We start from the raw sequence: 18886 nt of genomic DNA on the forward strand, positions 1-18886 counted from the left end.
GACTAGGAGGAGTGTGACTAATTAAAACTCTCTATCTCTGTTAAGTTATTGTTATTTCTATGGTCTGATGTGTGTTTCAGATTTAGTCTTGTTATTTGATGTTTGGTGTATGATGTTGACTTAGTAAGGGCTGTGTTGGGTGTTTTTGTGTGTCTTGGGTTTGGGTGCTTTGAGGTCGTATTGCAATATATGTTTGTTGGGAGTGAAGAGTATGTTTTCTTACTATGGTATTAGTCGGCTCTGTTTTTTCCGTCTCTGATGTTGTTTCTGGTTTGAAAGATGCAATAGATCTTTGTTCCCAGTTGAGGTATGGGGAACTAGTTGGGGCTTGTTGGGTGTCTCTCTTGTTTAGTGTGCTTTGCTCTGCAACTGGTTGAACCTTGTTGCCTTATCTTGTTCATGGTCCTATTCGTGTTGTGGCAATTTCTGTGTTTTAATGTCTTTGATAGGAACTAATTCTGCTATGCTTGAGCCTTATTCACTTACTATCATTTTAATGTGTTTAGCAGCTTCTATCTCTCACTGTATCTTGAGTTCTTATATGATTGTTATGGAGATTAATTGCAGTATCATATGTAATAGGTTGTTCAAGGATGGAACAGGCTTGTATATTTGGTTTAAGCACGAAGCAGGAGTTAAATTGTATAGATTTTGTACCAACAGTTAATTTAAGGGATAAATTTAAGTGTATTATCCCTAAATAAGATTTTTGAATTAGAGTATTGTAAATGACCAAAAAAGTGGAGAACCAAACACTCCTTAATCAAGCTTGTCATGATATTGAATAGAAGAAGTGAGAGTTTGAACAGAAAAATATTAGTAAAGCCTCTAAGGAAAGAAGGCTAGACTGACCCGTTGTAAAATGTCCCATACATGGTGATGAGTGTTGTAGGATGATGATCCAAAGTGGTTCTTCCACACAAGTTCACCACTTGTTCTTTTGAGACCAATAACAACGGCAGGGCCATAGATTCCAACAATCAATAAATCTCCAACAACAGTGGGAGTTGACCTTGACACTGTCCAATTTACAGGGTACTAGTATATAGCTGGTGTTGCAGTAATATCTTTGCCTGCATAGAATTTCCACTTCAAACACACCTCACTCAATCATATGGTTCGACCACAATACCTTTCTTGTCTTTTATAACTTTCTTATCTAAAATGTATGGGTCCCACTTATGATTTTATTAATTGAAACTAGTATATGTGAATTATTTAATAGGATAAATTAAACAATCTCTAATCTTTTTTAATATAACAACACTTTATTTTATTTATTCTTATTTTAAAAAGTGACAAACGTATTAAGAAATATCTAGGAAAATACTAGTTACAGAATATTTAATATATTAACTAGCATTCAATATATTTTAGTAAATATTTTAATTATTTGAATGTTATTTGTTAATGAATATTTTATGCACATTACTAAATAAGAAATATTTAATATATTAAATACTTTTAATTGTTTTAATAATTTGTGTTACACATTATTTTATGTTTCCATTAAAATAAATATATTTTTATTTTTGTATCTTCATAATGCCCAAGACTATTGTTTATGCAAAATGAATTTTATATATTTTGTTTATGCTTACAGGTTAGCAGGTGATTCTCTTAAACACATAAGGACTTCAACTCCTTCAAAAAAATCACTTATAAGATTCCTCCAGTGGTAAGCCCTTCAGGTTAATTTTGTAGTTTTTCAGTTGAGATAAGTATTTAGGTTTTGCTTATTCTATCTAATATATTATTGAAGCAAACACACAAATCATGTGGCTTCACAAGACCGTCCAATTAAACAAAACAAAACTGGTTTACAACCAATTTATTACCAATATTTTGAGTTGAAAATCACTTTACAAGTCAAAACTGATTTCACACCATTGTGATATGGTATGATAGTTTTGTTTGATAATTCTTATATATCACTACTCATAGAGCAGTGCTATATTGGCTGATAATTTCATCACTACTATATACATATATTCCATGCAGAAAAATGGATCGAAGTTAGATGTATGAACGACTTGATCCTTCAAGGAGACTTAGCAAACAATTCATTATTGGAGTGAGTGAATTTGTTTCAAAGGCAATGGATCAAACTTTTAATACTTTAGAAGGAGGGATAAGGTGTCCTTGCATAAAGTGTGTCTGTGAGAAAATTCTTCCACCATCTCATGTGAGGGCTCATTTGCTACAATATGGTTTTAAACCTAACTACACAGTATGGGTTCAACAAAGAGAATAGATGTTAAGTGAGGACAATGTTGGTTATGCATCTAGTGGCCATGGAAGAATGAAACCTGATGATAACATTGGTTTAATGACCAATATGGTGTATGATTCATACATGCAAGAAGCAGACATAACAAGTCATTATGGTCACATGGACAATGAAGATGAATATGTAGAAGAGTCACCTAATGCAGAAGCCCAAAGGTTTTATAATATGTTAGCAACTACAAATGAACCGATTTTTTATGGTGCCACCGAGTCAAAATTATCAGTAGCAATCAGACTACTAGCAGCTAGAACAAATTGACATAAACCTGAAAAATGTTTAGACCATTTCATAAAATTGTTAGTTGATGTAGCTCCCAAAGATAATTGCCTACCAAAGAAGTACTACGAAGCTAAAAAAATTGTGTCAAGTCTTGGGTTAAAAGCCCAAAAAATTGATTATTGTGAACTTGGATGCATGTTATATTACAAGGATGACAACCTTTTAACTGAATGCAAATTTTGTCATCTTCCTCGATATTTTCCTCCTAAGGGTGACAAGGGAAGATACAAACAAATTCCAAGGAAGAGAATGTTTTATTTGCCAATCATCCCAAGATTACAAAGACTGTATGCATCAGTAGAATCTGCTAAGCAAATGAGATGGCATTTTGAAAACAAAAAAGAAGATGGCCTACTGCGACATCCATGTGATGGGGAAGCTTGGAAGCACTTTGATAAGATATATCCAAGTTTTGCTATTGACCCACGACATGTGAGACTTGGTTTATGTTCCGATGGGTTCACTCCTTATGTCCAAGCTTCAACATCCCCATATTCTTGTTGGCCTGTATTTCTTACTCCTTATAATTTGCCCCCTGAAATGTGTATGACCAAACCGTACATGTTTCTAACTTGTCTCATACCTGGCCCAAGTAACCCAACTAAAAAAATAGATGTCTACTTGCAACCTCTTATTGATGATCTTAACCAATTGTGGAATGAAGGTGTAATGACATATGACATCTCTACAAGAGAAAACTTTGTCATGCGAGCTTGCTTGATGTGGACAATCAATGATTTTCCAGCTTATGGCATGTTGTCAGGATGGGGGACTAAAGAGAAATTAGCATGTCCTCATTGTATGGAGAACACGAAAGTTTTTACATTACCACATAGTGGTAAAAGTAGTTGGTTTGACTGTCATCGTCGATTTTTTCCTACCGATCATCCATTTAGGAGAAGCAAGAGGAGATTTACGAAAAACATGATTGAGTTGGATGAGCCTCCTAATTTCCTAAATGGAGAGCAATTGTGGGAATTTATTCGAGACTTTCCAAAGGTGATTTATGGTCCATTTGATACCTTATTAGGGTATGGACAATATCATAATTGGACAAAAAGATCAATCTTTTGGGATCTGCCATATTGGAAACACAATTTGCTAAGACATAATCTTGATGTCATGCACATTGAAAAAAAACGTTTTTGATAATGTCTTCAATACTATGATGGATGTCAAGGATAAAACAAAGGACAATCACAAGGCAAGAATGAATGTTGCTGAATTTTGTGGACGTGGTGACTTGGAATTGGTTCAGTTACGAAATGGGAAGTTAGGAAAGCCAAAGGCAAACTACACTTTCACAAAAAAAGATGCAAAATCAATTTATAAATGGATTACAAAATTAAAAATGCCTGATGGATATGCCTCTAACATTACCAGGTGTACAAACATTGATAAAGGGAGTATTCCTAGTATGAAAAGTCATGATTGTCATGTCTTCATGGAGTGTTTATTACCAATTGCATTTCGTTCATTACCAGAATTTGTTTGGAATGCGATAGCTGAAATAAGTCGATTTTTCATAGATTTATGTTTTAACTCTGAGGATGGATGATTCAATTCGAATGAAAGCGAATATTTCTATTATTATATGTAAATTGGAAAGAATCTTCCCACCAAGTTTCTTTGATTCAATGGAACACCTGATTATTCATCTTCCTACTGAGGCAATACTTGGTGGTATTGTCCAATACAGATGGATGTATTCATTTGAAAGGTAATCATCCAATCCTCAGTTTTATTGTTCATAATTATTGTTCAAAACTTAAAACTTAACATGTGGTGTAGGTTGATGAGAGATGCAAAATGATCAGTGGCTAATTTAGCAAAGGTATAAGGTTAAATATGTGCATTCTACTTACACCGTGAAATAACATTTTTTTTCTCATTATTTCCAACATGTAAGCTTGTTGTCAAATACAAGTTTGAGAAATGATCCTCGAACTAGTTCAAATGAGGGAGTTGAATCAACATTGTCTGTTCTCAACAAATGTGGTCGTCCTAGTGGATCATGCAAAGAATATTGGCTAAATGATGATGAATATCGTTTTGCCCATGTACATATCCTCATCAATTGCAATGAAGTTAAACCAATACTTGAGTAAGTTAACAACAACAAAATTTGTATTGATTATGTTTAAATTGCAGTTTATGACTGATTACTTATTTATTTCAAGATTGTTATTACAAGTTAACAACAACAACGAAGAGGGTTCAATGAATATACATAGACATTTTCCAGAATGGTTTAAAAACTACGTAAGTATTATTTAATTTAACAACTATGTAACTATTTCATAGGTTTATGATAAGAGGAATAGGGTGATTGACCCAAACATGAAAGCATTAGCTTGAGTACCTAGTTCATCTACAACATTGTGGAACATGTACTTTGTTAATGGATACAAGTTCCATACAAAGTCATGGAGTGAAGGCAAGAAAACCACAAATTGAGGGGTGCATGTAAAAGGTGTAACAGAAGGAGGACAAGATGACTTCTTTGGTGTCATCAAACATATTTATGAATTAGAATATCTTGGTTTGAGGAAGAAGATTCCTCTTTTCTTTTGTGATTGGTTTGACCCAACCAATAATAGAGGCACCAAAGTTCATTCAGAATATAACATTGTAGAAATCAAGATGAGTGAAAGATATATTCCATATGATCCCTTCATTCTTCCACAAAAAGTAAGACAAGTTTACTATGTGCCTTATCCAAAGATATGTAGGAACTTGCGTGGTTGGAGCGTGGCAATCACAACAAAACTCCGAGGTCATGTTGAAGTTAATAACATACAAGATGATTTACCTTATCAGTTTGATGAAATGCCTAATGTGTTACCAATTTGTAGAATTGAGGAAATAGAAGGCTTAGCTTACATATTAATTGTTGAACTCGTCAATGATGATGTTATGGAAACAATATGTGAAGATGATGATGAAGATGAAATCAATGAATCAAGTCAAGATGATGAAGAACATGATGACAATGACATGGACAATTGGGACTTTGAATAGCTTCTGGCTAATTAAGTAGTTCAACATTGCTAAATAACTTATTTAGCTTTGGACCTCTTGTTCCCACCAAAACTAAAAGATCTTTGATGGAGCGTGTTAGGCAGGAGTTGAAGCATGATCTAAAAAGTTATTATATAAGGTTGGAGATCCATTTTAATTAGAGGTAGAAAAAATTCTTGATATATATTGGATGAACTTTATAGATAAATTGATTTTTTAAATTACACTTACTGATATGTTATCAAAGTCTATCTTAACTTAACTAAAATTTGTTTTGTTGTACTTATCAATTGACGAGTTTGAATTTTTTTACAAAACTTCTTGCTCTTGAACAGGGTTACAAGGAGAATATTGTGGACATAAGAGAAGAAATTCAGAGAAGAGCCGAGAAGCTCCCAGGTGACACCACTTCCCTTTTAAAAGCTTGGTGGCAGTCACATTCCAAAGGGCCATATCCAACGGTAAGTTTACACATTAGCACCAATCATTGCTTGCACTTAATGTTTTTTAGAAGATTTGTTTAAAAAAAAATCTTATCTTCGAAGAGAATATTAATGAACTTATATTACTCCATTGTTGTCTAGTCATGTGTGGACCATCTTCATTTTTAACTTTGTTATGTTTTTAGTGCCAATGATGATGAGGAGATAACTATGTTGAGTGGAAAAGGATAAGATTACTATAATGTACCTAACTATAAGGATTAATCTATATGTATTCGTTGGCATTATTGGCCTTTTGTCTCATCGATGATTGCTGATACATTTAGTTGCACTCGTGAATGTTGTTTCAGGAAGAAGACAAGGCAAGGTTGGTATAGGAAACAGGCTTGCAACCAAAGCAGATAAATAACTGGTTCATAAATCAAAGGAAAAGGAATTGGCATACTAATCCTTCGTCTTCTAGTGGATAACACACGATAACTAATAAACTCTACCCCACAAATTTATGGTTATACTATGAAAAAAGTAAAGGAAAAATTATGGTGAAGTGAATGCAGTAACATCAAATGCATTCATACCCTTTTACAGTAGTATAAAACAAAACAAGATGTATAAAACTAAGACACAATAGCATTTGATAGTTGTAACATCTATTTAGTTAGTGTACCAAAGTTCCACATTGCCTAATTACTGGTATTTAGTTAGTGTAGCTTGGATCCTATAATAGACAATATTACGACATAATCCTTGTATATGTTAAGCATGAATTAGACCAAGTAGGACATTCTGTTAATTGCATGGGTCTTACTTCATTTGTTTTCATGCACAATTCTATATTGCAATTTGTTGCATCGAAAGTATGGCTACCTTTATTTACTCAACCAGTTCTCTGTCTTATCTTATATTTCTCCTCATTGATTTTACATTGTAGTGAATGCTCTGTTTTATATTATTTTCATGTAAAATAGTTGAAGTTTTGCATCTTTTGAAATCCAGGAGATTTGTGAGCATTCTTTTCTTAATTTCTTGTTTGAATTGTAATTTTCCGCTTCAACAAATATACCTCATTATTTTAGAAGGAACGTCCACTTTTCTGGAAAAAGAGCACTAGCTAGACAGTGCATATTAGGATTTCCACCATGTTTTCTGACATTTTGGCTATACTTTCTTTGATGAGTCTTAGCTACTTCGAGGAACATACTCTTGAATTATATGAAGCATATTGATTTGCAAGGTTAACATAAAAAGCAAATATTTAATTCTTGAATTTTGTGCAGGTTTATGAGCATGTGACTACTATATGTAGCTGAAGTGACTTCTAATTGTCAGTCATTGTCAGTTCTTCCACCACTTTAATTATTACCTTACACTCAATTATTTTAGTTGGTCAAATATAATAATTCAAGAAAAATCTCATTCTTATTACCTTTTACAGTATGAAGGAGAAGTCTGTTAAATCTCAGGATATCTAGATACACAAGTATAAAATTGCAAATTAATTGTTAAAGTTGACCTGGTTTTGATGTTCATTAGCTAGCTCTCCCAAGTTCAAACACTAAAAATCAGTTCCACTGTTTTTTATAATCATGCAAAACATGTCTCCAGGTAACATTATACGTTAAATTGTTTCCACTTTCTTTTTTGTGAACAAATTATGTCAGATTATTATGCTTTCTTTTTTTATGATGCCATTTTTTTTTTCAGGAAAAATGCCTAGGACTAGAGGAAGGGATGGTTCTGTTATCAGACATAACAATGCTAGGCGTGGAGTTCACACATCTATGCATGGTCGTCTTGCAATAAAACTAGGGTTCATTCCTTATTCTGGCCCATCACCCCAATCCCGTTTTCTTCAATCCTTCACGCCCTCTTCCTCCACCCCTTCTTCTTCTTTGACCCCTTCTTCTTCTTCGACCCTTCCTCCTCAACCCCCTCCTCATCCTTTCGTTCTTCAGTGTGATAGGACAATGTTCCTCCTTATACCTCTCGTATTATACCAGTCCTATCACCCGTGGCTCCAGCAGTCCAATATTTGTCTACTCCGACACTTTTTCCCACTTATAGTCCATTACAATCCACATCTACTCCCTCATTAGTTCACTTCTCTAGTGCTCCATCCGTTCATGTGACTCCTCAAATTCTAGTGCAACCCACTCTTACATTAGTTCAGCCCACTCAGGCATCCGTGCAACCCACTCATACATCAGTTCAGCCTACTCAGGCATCAGTGCAACCCTCCCCTGATACGCCAGTACAACCCACGACACCCCATGATATCCCTGATGAAGAACATGATGGTAGTGGGAGGGTCATCATTCGACCAGTGGGTAAAGGGTAAGTTTATTATCGCATTGAACTTTATTGTGAATTGTTTGCTATACTTCCTGTTTAACATTTTGGTTTGCATGTTTTGTAGATGGACACCTAATCATTGTGCTACTAAGGCAATTGGACATGCAATTAGGTCACAATTTAGGGGTCCTTACTATCACTATGACGAAACACCAGAGGAAGTCCAACTTAAATGGTGGACTGAATTTAAGGTGATATTAACATAGCATTTTCACTCATTTCCATTTAAGCATTTATTATATTCATTAACTTTTATTTAAATTTGTTATTCTTTTTACAGACTCTAGTGACTTGGCCCCTCATGATGAGTGGCAACTAGAAAAGTTTATGAGTCAAAGGTGAGAAAACGCCTCTCTGATATGCTTGGTAAAGCTAGGATGAAAGCAACTAGACCTAACTGGATTAGTGAACAAGCATGGATTGGTCTCTTGGACTATTGGGATTCGAAAAAGTTCAAAGAACAATCAATCCAAAATAAATTGAATAGGTCATCGACTCGAGGTGGGGCATTGCACTCTATTGGTCGTAAATCACACATCAACATTGCATTGGGCCTAGTAAGTATCTATATTTTGTTGCATAAGCCTAAATTTAGTAGATAATATCTAATATTGGTAACTTTTCCATTTATTTTAGGAATGAAAATTTGGCCGACCGGTTCAACCCGATGAATTATTCATAACCACACGCACTAAGAAGGATGGACTATGGGTAGATAGTCGTGCCAAACAGACTTACGTAAGTTATTACTCTACTTTTGTATACATGATTTATATTCTTAACTTATTATTGTCCCACTTACAATTTTCACAATGAACTAGGAAACCTACCATGAGTGATTGAAAGCCCTCCAATCAGAAAACTCTGAAGGATCAACTTCCAACAGCCAACCGATCAATCCAACAATAAAACTTCAATGCTGGAAGGATGTTGTTGGAGGCAAGAGTAGAGGTCGATGTTATGGCACTGCAGACTTGGCTTCCAACATTCGCCATGGAGTGTCTTCCCTAACCCAACCTTCAATACTTGCTCCTTCCAGTGATTATTTTTCTCATAATGAACAACTTCATCAACAAGTGATGCAAGCAAATGAAAGAGTCGTACAAGCAACTCAAATAGCTGCTCAAGCAAATCAAAAGTGTGCAATGTTGGAGGATAAAATAAAGTTCATGGAGCAAAAGTTAACCATGATGATGGAGCGACAACAGGGTGACACCTCAACAAGCGCAAGTCAGGTTCACCCTCACTATGCTCAAAACTTTGATGATCAACCCCTGCCTTGAGTTCATCATTTTGTAAGTTTTCTTAAAACAATATTTGTGTATGGTACTATAACTTGCTTTTCCTTGTATTAACTAGATTATGTTTCATTACCTCATTGAGGGTAGGTCATTTGTGCAATTCATCTTGAGCCTTATCATCAGGGGAAGGATACACAACTTTTGGGTGAGATGCCTTTCTTAAGGTTTATGCTTTAGTGTTTAGACAGAGCTTAGTTTTGCTTAGCCCTTCCACAAGCTCTATCTTTTTTTTTTATTATTGCAGATCTAGTTTCACTTTTGAAGTTAGTCTTAATTCCTAACCACCCTAAATTTGCTTTTGGAGAAATTTAGAAGTTGCTGAAACATTAGTGATTGATGTTATAAAATGATCAAAAAGTTTATTTTTCTTTGATGGGTGATTAGATAAAACCAAATACTAATTTACGTGACATGCTTAGTATTCGTTAGGGTTCAGATATTTGAGACATCTCTTGAACCATCATCTTCATGTTATGTTCATTTCTTTTTTGTAATGTAGTTACCGTAGTAGTAGTCTTCTTGTTTCTTTATATAGTTCGGTTGCTGGCTTGCTTTATGTAAGTTTTCTATTTTTGTTAAAATGTATCTTTTCTCATCAGAACATATAACAAAAGTAAGTATTTAAATGGAATATGAAGTATTATTTTCAACCTTGTACACGTTCAAATTTATGCCTCAATACTTGTGTTTTATAAGAGTTGTAGTATAAAAAAAATGCATGACATTTTTTGACATTTTATAAGAGTAGTTGTATAAAAAAAATTATTTATTATAAAAAATTGCTAACATATCATATCATTACACATTTTATTTATAGAAATTGACCCTTTGCATATATTAATAAAGTATGTTTATAAAATTATAATTTTATTTAATATATATATTTATTAACTGATAACTAATGCTTTTAATAGTAAAATAATTATATATTGTTAGATGTTAATGAAACTGTTAATAAATATTTTTTAAATGGATTATTTTTAATAAATTATTTGTATTTTCTAAATAAAAGATATCAATAGTGTTTTTACTAAGGAAAAACATTTCTTAGTAAAAAGTAAAAAGAAAAAGTTATAAATAAAACTTTTTTACTAGGAAAAACATTTCTTCATTTACTCCTAAAATAATTATATCTTTGAAAAACATTTCTTCATTTACTCCTAAAATAATTATATCTTTCATAATTATATTTAAAAAAATAAAAAAAAGGTAAAAAAATAGGATAAATGCAATAAGAAAGAGAGAAATAGAGTAATTTTAAATTTTACATTAGTTAATGTAATTTTAAAATTGATTTATTTTAATAAAAAAATATTTTTTTTAATTATAATCTGAAAAGTTTAAAATATTTTTCAATAAAAAAAGGATAAACTTGTAGGTTAAGCCTACACTTCTATACAAGGGCAAGAGAAGGCTTAGCCCACACTCTAATTTGTGGCCACTTAGCCTACGCTTAGCCCACTTTTATTTAAAAATTGTGTAACATTTTCCGTTGGATAAACTCACGCACTTGTGGAAACTTTGAAGGCAAATTCTTCTTGCACCATATCAATTTTAACCTCCACCATATCAATTTTTTAAATTTCCAAAACTACCCTTATTCCAAATTAAAAAATCCAAAATAATAATTATAATTAAGAAACAAAAAAATATATGTTGAAAAAAAAATTCTGAACACAAAACTAAAAATACATTCTGGATAAAAAAATTTCAGAATTCAAAAATATGTTCCAAAAATTAAAATCCAAAATATTTCAGATAAAAGTTTCAAAAATAATTTATTCTATTTTTATGTAAGGTTATTTTCGTCATTTAGGAGAGGTATTTTTGTCATTTTCTAGAACTGATTGGGTGCATGCTGAAATTGATATGGTGGAGGGAGAAATTGCCAACTTTGAAAGTTAAGCTCACGCTAATATAATTTTGTGTGGGAGAAGCTTAAGTCAAATCCACGGTTTTTTATAAATCGGATATTTATTTCAAACGCTAGATATAGGTTTTTAAAGAAGTTATTTGATATATTTTTTGTAAAAAAATTAGAACATTTTCTTTCTATTTAATTTATTGTTTGTTGATTAAAAAAATATAATACATATATAAAAGCAAAAGTTCATAAAATTATGATAATTACAATATAAATAAGAATAATTGCATTTATCATTGAAATTCTAATATTTTAAAAATGACGATTTTCAATCTTCTTTTTAATAGAATTTTTAACAGTTATTAAGAAATTGTCACTGAGTTATTAAAAAAAGCTATTAACGGTTCAAAAACTATTTTTTAATTAAAACTTTTATACATTCAAAATAAAATTAGATTTTTCATTTTTTTCAAATAATAAATTGAAAGCATAGGGAAAAAATATATTTTACTCAAGTTTTTCAAAACAAATGAAATTTAAGTTTGATTGAAAAATAAATTTAACATAAATAAAAAGATAAAAAAAAATTAATGAGAAACAAAAAAGTTTAATAAATTTTTTGAACATCTACAATTTAAGTCTGATTGAATAATAAAAGGAAATTTAACAAAAAGAAAATTTTATTTAAAAACTAACAAGATTAAAAAAATTAATAGAATAATTAAAATATTATTTTGACTGAAGAATAAAATTAAATAAATAATAAAAAACATTAAAAAATTAATGAGACAGAAAAAGTTTAGAAGAGAATTTATGAAAGAGACAAAAACGTTTTCCTATTAATAGTAACTGAAAACTAAAACATAACTGAAAACTAAAACATAACTGAAAATATATTTAAGAATAATATAATAATAATAAATTATAATATTACATTCATTATAATATTAATAAATTAAATAGATTATGCAATACAACATCATTCAATTACATCTATAATAAATAAAAAATAAAATTAAAAATTATATGTAACCAAATCATTACATATTAAATATAATAAATAATTCAATCATTTTTAAATATAAATAATTTAAATTTTCAAATAAATAAATATTTAATGTAATAAAATGTAGTCATTATTAACAATTATTACTGTTCAACCATCTTTATTTTAATAATAATGATTATTTTATGTAAAGTTTGTAGAAATAACTTTTATTTTAATTTGTGACTTTATTTGAACATTTATTAATATATTTTAAAAAATACTTTGTTAAATTAGACCTAGTTGTAATATTTTGTATTAATTGAGCTTGATTATTAAAATAAATAAAAAATAATGACAAAATCATTTTGTTCCAAATAATGTGAGATACTAATAATAAGTAGATTTTCAATTTATTGAAATCGATTATGGTTAAAGAAAATTGAGAAATATTTGCAATAGATAGAGAAAATTATTTGTAATATTTTTTTGAAAAAATTTGTTTAGAAAAAATGGATTTAAATGATAAACAGGAAAAAATGACAAATAAAATATTCTATACATCACACAGATTTAATTCTTTTCGTTTTTTATACATATCAATTTGATTGAAGACATTTTGAAAAAGTATATATGTTCAGGATATTTCAAACTTTCATGATTAAATAATTTGTAATAAACAGTCATGTAAAATAAGGATTTAAGGTAAGGATTCATCCTAAAAGATAAATAATTCAAATTTCATTATTTGATAGGTTTACCTCTGTTTTAAAAAGAATCTTAATTATCACTTTTTTAAAGTCATTTAACATTCAAAAATTTTTTATTTGCTTCAATTCAATTGAAGAATAAAATTAAATAAAATAAGAAAAAATTTCAAACATTAATGAGACACAAAAATGTTTAGAAGACATTTTCTCAAAGAGACAAAAACGTTTTCCTATTAATAGTAATTGAAAACTAAAACATAACTGAAAATATATTTGAGAATAATATAATATATATATATATATATATATATATATAATATGAAGATTTTTCTTATTTGTACTCAATTTTTTTATCGATTTTATCCTTATAAAATTATGTAAGAAGCATTTGTCATTTTATCATTGAGTTGTCCATATTCATTGTATCTCTTCTTTCTCTATAAGTTTTTTTTTTCATTAATACTTTCAAAAATATTTTAACTCTCACCCTTCCTTTCTCTTACCCTCACACTTTTCTCTTAATTTTTTGTTTTAAATGCTTAAGGCACAATCTTATTTGGAGAAAGAGATATCATATCCGAATTTCCACAGTCAATCTAACATATCAAAGAAAATAATTTTCATCTCTAATGACTCTCATTGCTTCACTCCACTCTCACAAAATTTGAAACATTGAGTTGTACCATACATAGTCCACACTACAATCCTCTCTAAAATTGTGTGAACAAATCCTTTAGGAGGAAGATCAATCCAAATATCCCTTATGTTGCTCGCAGCTAAAAAGATTGAAGAGAAAAACAATAGAAATTCAACCATATCACAAGTTTCAACACATCCATTTTATTCAAAGTGGAGATGGAAGAAGATTGAAGTGGTGAGAGATTTACCTATTAAACTTTAATTTATTGTTATTTCTCTTTATTTGTGGAGTTTGATTGGTTGTTGGTTATGTATGTTTGATTTTGGTAATCTAGAGTTTGAAAAGGAATCATGTTTTTTTGAGGAGTTTTTTTTAATAAATACAATATACAATGATAAAAATAAATAAAAAATGTATTGAAAGTACAAATTTTTAAAAGAATTAAAAAAATTATATATTTGAGAAAGGAAGAAAATAATTTTTTTATATGATAAAAAACTGCGAATAATAAAATAGTATAATGTTTTATTTCACTAATAAAAATATTAAAAAAAAAGTTAATTTCACAAAAATTTGCGTAACTTATAATGTTATTTCACTAAATTTATAATAATATGACAAGAGATCATTATGACTTTTTTTTTAAAAAAAATTCTTCTATAAATTACAGAAAATAGAAAAATGAAATTAATTCAGATAAAAAATAAAATAAGAATTTAAAGATTTTATTCGAGGAAACTTTTATAAATTAATTTATGCACTAATTAATTTTAATTTATGAAAATAATTATTTACATTTTGTTTTATTTTTCTCTTTAAAATACTCGAAAAGTTTGTAAAAAGAAACACATAATTGTCAATTTTGGAATTAATTTATTTGTGTTTTCTACTTTTTAATAGAAAATGTTATTCTTTTAAAGAATTTATTCGAGGAAACTTTTATAAATTAATTTATGCACTAATTAATTTTAATTTATGAAAATAATTATTTATATTTATATTTTATTTTTCTTTTTAAAATACTCATAAAAAGTTTGTAAAAAGAAACACATAATTGTCAAATTTGGAATTAATTTATTTGTGTTTCCTACTTTTTAATAGAAAATGTTATTCTTTTAAAGAATTTATTCGAGGAAATTTTTATAAATTAATTTATGCACTAATTAATTTTAATTTATGAAAATAATTATTTATATTTTTGTTTTATTTTTCTCTTTAAAATACTCATAAAAGTTTGTAAAAAGAAACACATAATTGTCAAATTTGGAATTAATTTATTTGTGTTTCCTACTTTTTAATTGAAAATGTTATTCTTTTAAAGAATTTATTCGAGGAAACTTTTATAAATTAATTTATGCACTAATTAATTTTAATTTATGAAAATAATTATTTATATTTTTGTTTTATTTTTCTCTTTAAAATTCTCATAAAAAGTTTGTAAAAAAGAAACACATAATTGTCAAATTTGGAATTAATTTATTTTTGTTTCCTAATTTTTAATAGAAAATGTTATTCTTTTAAAGAATTTATTCGAGGAAACTTTTATAAATTAATTTATGCACTAATTAATTTTAATTTATGAAAATTATTATTTATATTTTTGTTTTATTTTTCTCTTTAAAATACTCATAAAAAGTTTGTAAAAAGAAACACATAATTGTCAAATTTGGAATTAATTTATTTTTGTTTCCTAATTTTTAATAGAAAATGTTATTCTTTAAAAATAAAATGAAAATGTTTTTAATCCTAATATTAAATTGGAGAAACTAACTTACTTTGATTCTCTAAATTGGAGAAACAGACTGGTGCTATCTTTTGGAGGATTAACCAACAATATTCATGTTTTTACCAGTATATTAGTTTGTATGAATATGGTGTAAGTGTTTTCATTTTTGGTATGGTGCCTGATTCCCTGTTACATCTTTTTCTTTTATATAGGGATATTTCTTAAATGTCTTATTTTAATTTTAATAATTTTTATTAATAAAAATAATTAATATCAATATTAAAATAGAGAAGTGCATTTAAAAGTTTAAATTATGAAATATCTAAGTTAATGTAGGTAACTGACAAAAAAGTTTATTACTAATAAATATATCTGTTTTATTATTAATTAAATAAGTTAAATATAAATTAAATGAATTTTAACTTTTTACAATTAATTAATACTAATAATATATTAGTTTAGTATAGTAACACACTACTAGAAAATTATTAAATAAAAGTTAAAAATAAATAATAATTAATTATTATACTGGTTAAATATGTTTTATAAACTATAAAATTAATGATATATAAAAGTAATCTATATTATTAATAAAAATTATAAATTAATTTTTAAATTATTATTTATTTAGGAAATTTTTAATTATTAACTTTAAAATTTAAAGAATTTAATAGTTAAAATTTTAATATTTAATTAGATTTAGAAATTAATTTATAATTTTTATTAATAATGTAAATTATTTTATATACTTTAAATTTTTAGTTTATAAAATAATATCTAATTTAGATAATATATAATTAATTTTTTTTTAAATTAATTTTAATTAATAATTTTTGTATTGTATTTAATAATTAGTATACGTAGGTAGGATAATGGCGGTATATATATAATGGAACTAGTTTTGAGAACAGCACATCAACTTCTTTCTGCCCCTGTTCTATTACTTCTGTCACAGGTTTATAAAATCAGATTGTACCATTTTTGTTCTACTTTTCTTCTTGCTCTATCTCGTTTTTTTATTATGTTATTTTGTTCTATCAAAATGGTGAAGTACATACAATTCTTTGTTTTGTTTTTTTTTATCTCATTTAATATATATATATATATATATAATCATATGTACCCATCTATCTCTTTTTTTATGTTATTTTATATATATATATATATATTTTTTTTTATTTTTTTTTTACATAACCTCTTTAAATTAAAACTCCCACACTATAACAAGAGATTCGATAGAATAAATCTCAACTCTCTTATACGTTTTTTTTTTCCACAATAAATGAATTAAATAAATAAGATATTTTAAAAGTGTGTTAACCTTTTTAAATTCAGAATATATCAAACCAATTTAACTTTTTTGTGTTAGTCATTCATATATTATACAAATTTGAATCTACACTTTCACTTTCCTTCTGTCTCATGCCTTTTTGTTTTTATCCATATGTTTTACGTAAACTTTCTTTTAGGCTTACAAAATATATTTTTTTTATCTGTATAGAAGAAATTAAACAAATAAAAATAATTAAGGGTAATCCAATAACAAAAAGTTATATACACATGCCCCAACATAACTATTTTTTCAGGCTTACTAAATATTAAATTACACGTAAGTAATATACGTTATTCGAAGACAAATGAAGAAAGAATTATAATTTTTTATCTTTATTTTATTATTTTTTAATTGTTGTTTTTTTATCAGTAAATTTGTTATTTGTTAATTGTTGTAATTGTGTGGAATTATAATTCTTTTTTACTGATTTTGGTCCAACATTGTGTTAGTTGCTCATGGTTATTGGGAAGAAGAGGATCGAATAATTTGTTAATTGCGTATATAGATCAGGTACCTATTATCAACTCATTCATCTTTTACTGTCTATTTATAATTCTGCATTTATTTCTTCTAAGAAAAAAATCATATGTATTTTTTTTTATAATTAATTATTTTGGATTATATCCACATCGTATTTCACACCTTCCATCTGAATTAAAAATTTCAGTAATTCCATTTTATGGCAAAAGGGTCCTTTGAGAGTGAAGGCGCAACAGAAGGGCTTTTTATTAAAATGCTAGTTTTTAATTTTAAAATTATGATTAAAAATAAACCATACTTATCGTGTACATGTGACATTTCTGAAAGTAAAATTTGATTTCGAAAAATCATTTTCTGGCATCTTTAACACTTTTACGGCATGGTTACCCTTTTATTTATTTATATATTTCTTTTATAGAAAAACTATTTTTTTTAAAAAAAAATACAAATATTATCTTATCCGGTAAGAAAGTATTTAAACTTCCTCCTATAAAATTAGAACATTTTCCTTAAATGATATAAGACATTAGCACTCGTACAACATTTATAGAACACATATTGGTGATATCCAATTTAAAAAATATTTATTAGATTTCTGATCGTTCTACATGATATAAACAATTTTAAATAAGAGAAATACATTGATTTTCTAAAAACTCAAATTTATTGTATAATTTTTTACTATGATTATAAAAATAAGAAACAAATCCTTTTGAACTAACTATGAAAAACATAAAAAACTCAAACATATAAATCTTTATTATCAATTTATATAATTAATAATTATCTAATATATAAATTCGTATTTTCGTATCTACTTCATTTACTCTATAATTAATTCTTAAGAAAATATTGTGTACCTTCATTTACTCTATAATTAATTCTTAAGAAAATATTTTAACAAATCACAACCCACCCACAAACTTTCATCACAAGGTGTATATTCCCCCAAGTCTACCTTTATTATATTTTTTTTTTATGAGAAAAAAAATCACATTTTCCACCTAAAATATATAAAAAAAACTAACTACTTTTATGTTATTTAATGATATTTATTCTAACTTTATCAATGTTTAATTTTTTCATTAGATCACCATAATAATGTATTTTTTTATGAAAAGGACAATTTAGAAAAAAAGAATATTATGATATTAGTGAAATTTAATTCAGTTAATTATTTTTCTTAATAAATTTGAATTTTCTTTTCTTAAGGCCCTTAACAATTAGTCCACTATGCTATTTTGCATTGCCTGAATTTTAAAAAAGTCAAAAATATTTTTGACGTGTGCTAATTGTCAAGTATTGATTCTTTTTTATACCTCATCATCACTTGTCTTCTATCTCTTCTACTACGATTCCTTCACCTTTCCTAACTAACAAGACATGTCACTTTTATACTATGTCATGAATTGTGTCCATTTCTTGTTTCTTAAAGTTTACTAATAATAATTGTTTTTTATTT

This window comes from Phaseolus vulgaris, chromosome 2, assembly GCF_000499845.2.
Source record: "Phaseolus vulgaris cultivar G19833 chromosome 2, P. vulgaris v2.0, whole genome shotgun sequence".
NCBI classification, from domain to species: domain Eukaryota; kingdom Viridiplantae; phylum Streptophyta; class Magnoliopsida; order Fabales; family Fabaceae; genus Phaseolus; species Phaseolus vulgaris.